The 9,297-nt window shown below is 50.4% G+C and overlaps 1 long non-coding RNA gene across 2 annotated transcripts; it reads left to right on the forward strand.

Annotated features, from left to right (window-relative positions):
- The first annotated feature begins 1,152 nt into the window (after positions 1–1,152).
- LOC146246376 (uncharacterized) lies at positions 1,153–4,535 on the forward strand. 2 transcript variants are annotated; one of them, XR_014734616.1, is made up of 3 exons: positions 1,153–1,340; positions 3,498–3,941; positions 4,203–4,535. It is a non-coding gene; the product is annotated as an uncharacterized LOC146246376 (long non-coding RNA). The 2 variants fall into 2 exon arrangements; XR_014734617.1 differs by having other exon boundaries at positions 4,207–4,535.
- Positions 4,536–9,297: the final 4,762 nt, after the last annotated feature.

Genomic DNA, 9,297 nt, shown 5'->3' on the forward strand with positions numbered 1-9,297 from the left:
CTTTTTGGTAACCATCTGTGACTGACTTGTTTTGCTCGATAGTGTTAGCACTAGCAGCAATGAGTTCTTGAGAGGGATGGTCGATGCTCTGCTTCTGGGCCCGGGTTGGCTGTCGCTAGGAGACCACTGTGACTGACAGGTGCATTCACTTATTGCAGTCAGCGTTTGAAGTACAGTCAACAAAGTAAACGGGCTGAAATGTCAATTTTTATCAATTGCAAGAAAAAAATGTAGTTGCATACGTTTTTTGTTTTGTTTTTAATAGTAGATATATAACATGCGCTCAATACTCCGCTGAGTCGAAAGAGGTGGGGCGGGGCCCTAACCCTTTGAAAAGTCGTGGGGCAAATGCACGCTCGCCAGGATTGTGCAGGCGGCTCTGAAGCGAGAGATGTTTTCCAGGGAGGTCTTTTATGTCTACATGTGAAGCGTTCCTTCACCTCCTTCTCCCCCTTGGGCCCACCTGGATTTTTTCCCCCTCCCCCTCCCCCAGCCCCCCCCTTCCGCCCTGATCGTTTCCTGGGTGTTGCACCTGGGGGGGGGGGGGGGGGGGGGTGGAGAGGTGCTGAGTTGGCTTCTTGTCCTGGCGGACAGAATACTTCCTAGCAGATGCCTCCCGGCCCTGGGGGGGGGGGAGGTGAGGGAGGGGGTGGGGTGGGGGGGCGGGGGGGGGGCGCTTTGTTACAACAGGTGAGGTCTGAGAGGAACCATCCTGTTTACCTGTCAGTCACTTCCTCCACCTTATCCTGGGTCGGTACACACACACAGAACACACACATACGTGTGTATTTAGTAACATACGTGTTTTCGGTCTGAAACCTGCACCTCTATTCCACACACACCCCACAACATCCCCCTAGGAACCTCCAAAACCAGCACACACACCTTCACCCAGAACCCAAACCATGGCACAAGCCAGGTAGAGTAGAAAAATGGGTGTGTATAAACATGGTATAAACATGGGTGTGTATAAACATGGTATAAACATGGGTGTCTATAAACATGGTATAAACATGGGTGTCTATAAACATGGTATAAACATGGTATAAACATGGGTGTGTGTTAGTGTGTTAGAGTAGTCTTAAAGGAACGCTCTGAGGCGTTGTCAGGTGTGTACAGAGTGAGTCTCTGTTGATCAGTGGGACGGCGGGAGTCTTCGAGGAGGTCACTGTGCAACGTGGTAAACAAGGTCGTCACACCCCTCCACACACAGGAACACTCAACCGTCTCAATTTTCTTTTCAGCCCACAAAGTAACAGTCCTGATTTACTGCCGTTTCATGAGTTGAGTTATGTTACAAAAGGATTTGGATGAAAATTAAGTCAAGGAGACACTCGAGGGTAAGAAATTCTGATCAGAACGAATGTGAAGTGAGTGTGTTGTGTTCTAGCGTTGGGATGTAACCAAGTAAAAACACTTTGTACTTAAGTAGATTTTTCTGGCATCAGTACTTTAATTTCCAAATTTTTTTCTGACAAGTTTTACTCCTTAAATGTTTTACTTCACTTTACCTTTCATTACTTTTGTTATACTGTTATCCCACTGTTATCACACTATCATTACACTGTGATTACACTGTTGTTACGCTGTTGCGGAGATGGGAAAATTATATTTCCATTTCTGCTGCTGTCCTGTTCTGTGTTCCGTTGTTTTAAAAGGAAGTTTGATGTTGTTGTCGCTGTTTGTATTTAGCCTTTAGTTTAGCGAGGTAAACCCATCCTTGAGATACGGTTCAAGTGAACGTCCGTCTCTCAGACGTTGTGGATGACATATCGCCAAAGTCCTCGCCACATCTGGTCTAGCACTCATCCCTCCTCTCCTCCCCCCCTCCACCCCTCCTCATCCCCCTCCCCTCCTCTCTCTTCCTCTCTCTGTTTCTCTAAACTCTCCCTCCTGTTCCCCCCTCTCTCTGTCTCTCTCTTCCTCTCTCGCCCAGTCTGTACAAGCGGTGAATACAGATGACATGCACTGGAGAGTCAAACAAAAAGTGCCTTGGAATGATTTGTGAGACCAGGGAATTGGAGGGGAGATGGTTGGGGCCTTTTCCTCCGGGACGTGTGCAGGTCTGCAGGAATGCACGTTCCTTAGGGAGGAAACGGCAAGTGCACACTGTTTGGAAATGGAACCCTGACATTTAACCCTGCAGATTGTCCCTGTGAGCCCTGCTCTCTCTCTCTCTCTCTCCCTCTGTATCTCTCTCTCCCTCTCTCTTTTTATTTCTTTCTTTCTTTCCTTTTGCTCTTTACTCGTCTACTTGTTCTCTTCAATTCTTTCTCTTTCTGTCTCTCACATTCTTTCCTGCTCCAATTTCTCTCTATTTTTGTCTCCCTCTGTCTCTCTCTCTCTCTCTCTGTCTCTCTCTCTCTGTCTCTCTCTCTCTCTCTCTGTCTCTCTCTCTGTCTCTCTTTCTATCTCTCTCTCTGTCTCTCTCTCTCTGTCTAACTCTCTCTGTCTCTCTCTCTCTCTCTGTCTCTCTCTCTCTCTCTGTCTCTCTTTCTAACTCTCTCTCTGTCTCTTTCTCTGTCTAACTCTCTCTCTGTCTCTCTCTCTCTGTCTCTCTCTTCGGGAGGCGAGTGAACCAACATGTGACAGGGAGACTTCAACACAGGACGGACACACACACTTCAAAACTCCTCAAGTCTCCTCAAGAGACAAGAGAGGAGCAAGTCGGGGTAACAGAAGGGGAAAGGGGGGGTGGAGGGGGAGGAAAGTGGTGTGGTAGGTGGGAGGGAGAAGGGCCAGGGAGAGATAGAGAGAAAGGGAGATGGATGTGAGAGCTCGCCAGGAAGTTTTCCGGGCCGCAGTGTGGGCCAGACTCCCGTTCTGTTGCGGGCTGCGAGGCATCTGATGAAGGGTCCGACGGAGAACAAAGAGCCACTGTCCTACATCACTTCCCCTCCGTCCAGACCGGCCCTTATCGGCATTCACCCCCCTCTCCCCCCATCCTCCCCCCCCACTCCCCCCACCCACGGGTGACCCTCACATGCTGCCAGTTGTAAAACGCGGAGGCCGGTTTCTCACGACGGCGCGGGGGCCGGCAGGAGAGACACAGCAGGTTCTGTTCCCAGCTCCGGCGCTGCACACAGACCCAAGACACACACGAGGGCTGGCTCTCGCAGTCTGGCCTGCGGTGCTGTTAGAACCTGTCAGGAGTTCTGTGAACTCTGAAAGTGTTGTGTAGGACTGTCTTGTGTATGAACAAAAATATATTTGTTCGTACCAAACAGAAACCTCTGAATCTCTCTATTCGATCTATTCTATTGGTTTTAATTTGATTCTTTACTGTTCTGTTATATTATATGCTGTTCTATTGTATTACATTCCGTACTATTCTGATCTATTCTGCAAAAGAAACTGGTTGATTCCTAACAGACAGGAATCTTAATGAACAGCTTGCAGCAGCTTGCAGCAGTTCCATGGACTCGGCCTCCAGTTGTCTGGTGTTTGAGACTGTAGGAAGTGTGGTGTCATCTCATGGTTGTCTTTCCTCTCTGCAGGAATGTCTTGCGCCTGAGGGGAACATACATGTAAAGAATACATGTATAAAAGAACTGCAGAGATTCCCCTGACACACACACACACACACATGTACACACACGCACATACACACATTCACTCACACACATACACACACATAACACACACACTTCTGTTCTGTGTGAAAACCAGCTCCTCTACTAAGCCCATGTCCCCCGGGCGATAAAGGGGCCAAAAGAGAACAGAACAGAACCCACCAAACTTGGCTTCCGACCCCACAGCGCCGAGCACGCCCCCTTGGAACCAGGCTGCCTAGCATTCCCCCTTGGAACCAGGCTGCCTAGCACGCCCCCTTGGAACCAGGCTGCCTAGCATTCCCCCTTGGAACCAGGCTGCCTAGCACACCCCCTTGGAACCAGGCTGCCTAGCACGCCCCCTTGGAACCAGGCTGCCTAGCATTCCTGGTGAGAGCGATGTCAAAGCCAAGCGCTTCCCCTGGACCCCAGCCAGGGCAACCGCAATAACATTTCATACATATATCTCTCACACACAAACAGAACACTGTTGCAAAACACTGTTCTCTCTCTTTCTCTCTCTTTCTCTCTCTCTCTACCTCTCCCTCTCTCTACCTCTCCCTCTCTCCATATCTATCTTTCACTTCCTCCCTCCATCTCTCTCACACACCCACATTTGCACTCTTTTTGACTTCTCATGTTGTTTGCCAGGTAGTGTTGCAGTTCCACGCCGAATTCTCTTCTACAGAAAAAAACCCTCTCGGGAATTCAGAAGAGGAAGTTCCTAATGCCGGATCTCTAGGACAACAGCAAAGCCTGTACGAAGAGACCTGTGCACTAAAACAGAGTTTAAACTGGAGACAAAAACGCAAAGAGGGTTTTCCGATGTCCATTTTGAACAAATGGAATAACCGTAGCCAAAGCAGTGAGAAACTGTCAGGGCCCTCAGAGAGGGCTAATTGTCTAATTCATAATTAGACAATATAAATACAAGGTTCCCTTCAATCCTGCCTATTCAGTTTGTGTTGGAATGTAAAGAGTAAAAAAAAAAAAAAACTTTTGTCAGATTATCAGAATTTTGCTGCCTCCGTTGTTGGGGGGAAAATGCTATGCAGCTTTGTGATTGGTGGTCCAGCTATGAATTTACAGAGGGCCGATTAACGGTGCGTTCACACTACAGCGACGCGAATCGCTTGCCATCGCTCGCCTTCTCACAGTTCACCACGCTCGGGGGCGTTTGAAACAGATTTGTGTAGAATGTAGTTCTCTAAAGTCACTGTTGTAGTTGTAATGGCCAAGTGTGCAGACTGGGTTTACGTATTCGCAGCATCGATGAAAATACAACTTGTATACAAAATACAAAACTGTTTAATAGACATACACGTTGACATGTGTAGCCTATAAAACGTTTTATTATATTACTCAAAGTCTCTGCTAATCTGTCGATAGGATAGGGAGTTCCAGCCGGGCTAGCTAGCTAGCTACAGTAGTTGCCACAGAACAAAGTTACATAATGTCACTAGACTGAATTAGAAAGTACAATCACTAACAACTTCGGCAACCTTGCGCCATGCATTGTTTTATTTATTTATTAACATCTCTGTACAAATACAGCCATGTACCTACAGGACTGGGTAAGCAGCCACACAAACGATTAGTTTATCCTCCACCTTGAAACCTAGAAAGCTAGTAATGTTTGACATGGTTGCTACATTAAGAAAAACAAGAAAACACTCTGATTGGCCATCGCTGGCGAAAATCGCTCCTCATTTGCATAAAGTTGAGAAAATCTCAACTCAATCGCGTTGCCTCGCTACCCACAATGCACCACGCAAGCGATTCGCCTGGCTCCATAGAAAATGAATGGAAAACATGTTGTCGCTCGCATCGCGTCGTTGCCATAGATATCGCTGCAGTGTGAACGCACTGTTAATAGTACTTCACTGAAAGACTCATTTCAATTGACAGTAAAATGGACCAATCATATTTTTTTTATCGCTAACTTTATGACAAGTTCCGCCCGCTGTGGGAACGCGATCACAAGCTAATAAACTAGCTAACGTAACGTTAGCTTGTTCGTTCACTTCTCAATGGAAGCCGCGAGTAACGGTCTCGCTAGTGAGGACATTGTTTCACATTTGTTATATGCGCCGTTTTCAAGGTTCACTTTTAATAAGAATTTGAGTGCCGAGTAACACCAGAACTTAATTTTGTGCAGAAAACCAAAGCTCATCAAAGGTAAGCTATGTTATTTAAAAACGTTTTCGGCTGCCGTGCCGCCGGCCGCCGTGCCACTGTTTTGTAGCCCTAGCCTGTATGTTATAGTGTTGTACAGAATTACTGGTCAATCTGTAGGCTAAATGTACAAACGTCATTAAGGCTGCCAAAGAGATGACATGGCAGGCTGGCAAATCAAAGCTTCCATCATATCTGTCTGTTCTCTGTTCTGCTGAGGTCATTGGATGACTCCCTCCACAACATTGAAATGCATTGTGGGAAACGTAGTCCGGGTAGCAGTTTTAGCGTTAGCGTCATAGCTTCATTGTCTATGACCTCCTGACCTGTTGCTCTCCATTGTGTTGCGTCTTTCTTTGTGTCAAAGCTGTCTGAGATGTCGTCACCCAACTGCAGAGCTGCAAGGTTGTCAGGGAGAGAGGGATTTATCTGAGGTGAATGCCCTGCATTGTTGTGAGTGCTCACCTAGTTAGCGACCGCGGTTAGCTGTTGGCTCAGCTACTTCATGACCTGAAGGGGGGGGGGGGGGGGGATCAGTGGTAACAGTGTGCAGTGCCTGTGTGTGTGTCTGTGTTTGTGTAAGTGTGTATGTGCATGTGTGCTAGCTCACATACTTGTGTGCGTGTGCATACTATTGCGTGTGCGTGTTTGCTTGCAGGCATGCTTGCCTTTGTATGTCTACCATTGTATATGTGTGTGTGCAAGCTCAGTTGCTTGTGTTTGTGTGTGTGTGTGTACCATTGTGTGTGTGTACCATTGTGTGTGTGTGTGTGTATCTAGAAGAGAGGATCAGCTGTCTCACCCCCCCCCAAACCCCGCCCCCCCCTGCCTTGCCATGCCTGCATGAGCTTCTCTGTTGTCTTGGAACAAACACAAAGGCTGGCCAAATACACTGGGTCACAGACACAGGAAGTCCTTATGTAACAGGTATGACTTCACAGGAAGCCAGTGGAACAAGGGGGCCCGGGCGGTGCACAGAACCTCCACTGTGAGCCTGCCTCCGGAGCACAACGACGCCTTGTTACCACGCCGACGAAAAGAGGCACGGGGTGTGTGTTTCGTTTGTCCCTCGGGTTCCTCCTCTGTGTGCGCTGCAGGCCGGGGGGCTGGGGGGGGGCTGGGGGCCCATCTGATAGGGGCCCTGGGGGGGCCCTGGCAGCCAGTCTGGCACCCCGGGGCCCCTGTAACTACACACTACTTTTATCACAACTTCCCCCCTCAACCACCACCACGACCGTCCCAACCTTAAGATGATGTTCTGTTTCATGTTTCAACACTCGGACCCATTATGTCAAACACACTCGCACCCCCCCCCCCCCCCCCCCCACAAACACACACACACACACACACAGTTCACTTATATATTGACCAGAGATGTATTCAGCAGCAACACAACAACAGATTTTGCTGACGACGAACCACCGGTCGCAACCAAGGCTACACCACACCCAGTAGACCACCAGGTACACCACATCCAGTAGACGACCAGCTACACCACACCCAGTAGACGACCAGCTACACCACACTCAGAAGACCACCAGCTACACCACACCCAGTAGACCACCAGCTACACCACACCCAGTAGACTATCAGCTACACCACACCCAGTAGACCACCAGCTCTCCGCTCAGTCAGGTAGGGACGAGTCAGAGATCCCAATCACACCGACACGCTGGGCTGCTCTCCTGACCCTGACTCCCGGCCGCCGGAATGTCTCACGCAACAGGGAAAATCGCCATGCCAACACTTCCCCAAAACATCCCAGAGAGACTTCTCACTGAGATATGCACACACACACACACACACACACACACACCACGCATATCGACAACAACGCTGCTTCCCCAGGCTGGCCACGCCGTGGGAACCAGAGGGGCACGGCGGGCCGGTGACTGTTTGACACCCCTGGGTGAGAATGAGTCGGCACATCTCACCCCAGCTCCATTTCTGCATTTAGACCTGCCGGGCCTGTTGCCCCCTCGCCGCGGCTGGTCTCTGCTCTGACGGGCAGCTGCTCACGCGCCTGGCTGGACAGGCCAGTGGCGGATGCGGGGGAGTTCCCAGAAACAGTGGAGCTGGCTAAATATACACCGTGACCAGAGGGGGTGGAGAGGGTGGGTCATGGGGCCGGCAGGGTCCAGGGGGGTGGTGGTGCTGGGGGCCGACTGGGCCCCTTAGGGGGGCTGGAAGAGTGTGGGCTTCCCTGGCTGGAGCTGGGCCTCCGGGGCTTCGTTGTGGAGGATGTGGTGGGTCACGGTGAAATGGTGAAACGGTTCAGAGACACATCCTTCAGCACCCTCACCCCCCGTCTACGACCATCCCATATTGGATTAGCGCCGTTTCATCTCTCCCTCGCTCTTTTCTCACGTTCGCCTGTGCAGTGTTGTCTTCACCACCTTTCACCACCTCCTCTGTTCCTGTCTTAAACACCTCTCCCATTTTCTCTTCCTCCTTCTCTTCTCTCTCTCTCTCTCTCTCTCTCTCTCTCTCTCTCTCTCTCTCTCTCTGTCTGTCTGTCTGTCTGTCTGTCTGTCTGTCTGTCTGTCTGTCTGTCTGTCTGTCTCTCTCTCTCTCTCTCTCTCTCTCTCTCTCTCTCTCTCTCTCTCTCTCTCTCTCTCTCTCTCTCTACATTCTCCTCTCTCCTCCATGCATTTATCTCTCCCATGTTGCTTTTCCACCTCTTTTGCTCCCTCTCTCCATTAAGCCTTGTGGAAAAAGAGATTGGGGAAGGAAGAGTGGGGAGAGGAGGGGAGAGGAAAGGAAAGTAGGAGAGAGGGGGAGAGGTGGGGAGAGGGTGGGAGAGGAAAGGAGGAGAGAGGAGGAGAGGTGTTTTTTATAGTCCAGTACATGGGCCTGAGGATTTCCTTTCTTTTTCAGAGAGGATCAATAATGTCCTTCCTGTCTACCGGTCAGACCAGTACTGCCTGCCTCCCTCCCTCCCTCTCTCCCTCCCTCTCTCTCTCTCTCCCTCACTCTCTTTCTCTACATTCTCCCTCCCTCCCTCCCTCCCCCCTTTCTCTCTCTCTCTTTCTTTCTCTCTCTCTCTCTCTCTCTCTCTCTCTCTCTCTCTCTCTCTCTCTCTCTCTCTCTCTCTCTCTCTCCCCTCTCTTTCTTTCTCTCTAAATATTTTCTCTTTCCCTCCCTCCCTCCCTCCCTCCCTCCCTCCCTCCCTCCCTCCCTCCCTCCCTCCCTCCCTCCCTCCCTCCCTCCCTCCCTCCCTCCCTCCCTCCCTCCCTCCCTCCCTCCCTCCCTCCCTCCCTCCCTCCCTCCCTCCCTCCTCTTCCAGGGAGCACCTGCTAGGCCATGGCCCAGACAAAGGCCTCTCTGTCCAGCTGCATAATGGTGTCCGGGGCCCCTTAACCCAAGTCTGCTCTGGCAGTCCCATAGTCCTCTTCAGCACAGCACTGCACAGCACTGCACAGCACTGCACAGCACTGCACAGCACTGCACAGCACTGCACAGCACTGCACAGCACTGCACAGCACTGCACAGCACTGCACACAGCATAGTTCAGAATAGTTGGGCGCAGCAATGGACGTATGGCAGACAGTGAACACAAGGAGGAGGAGGA

Source organism: Hypomesus nipponensis, chromosome 20 (genome assembly GCF_054491055.1).
Source record: "Hypomesus nipponensis isolate SF chromosome 20, ASM5449105v1, whole genome shotgun sequence".
Lineage (NCBI taxonomy): Eukaryota > Metazoa > Chordata > Actinopteri > Osmeriformes > Osmeridae > Hypomesus > Hypomesus nipponensis.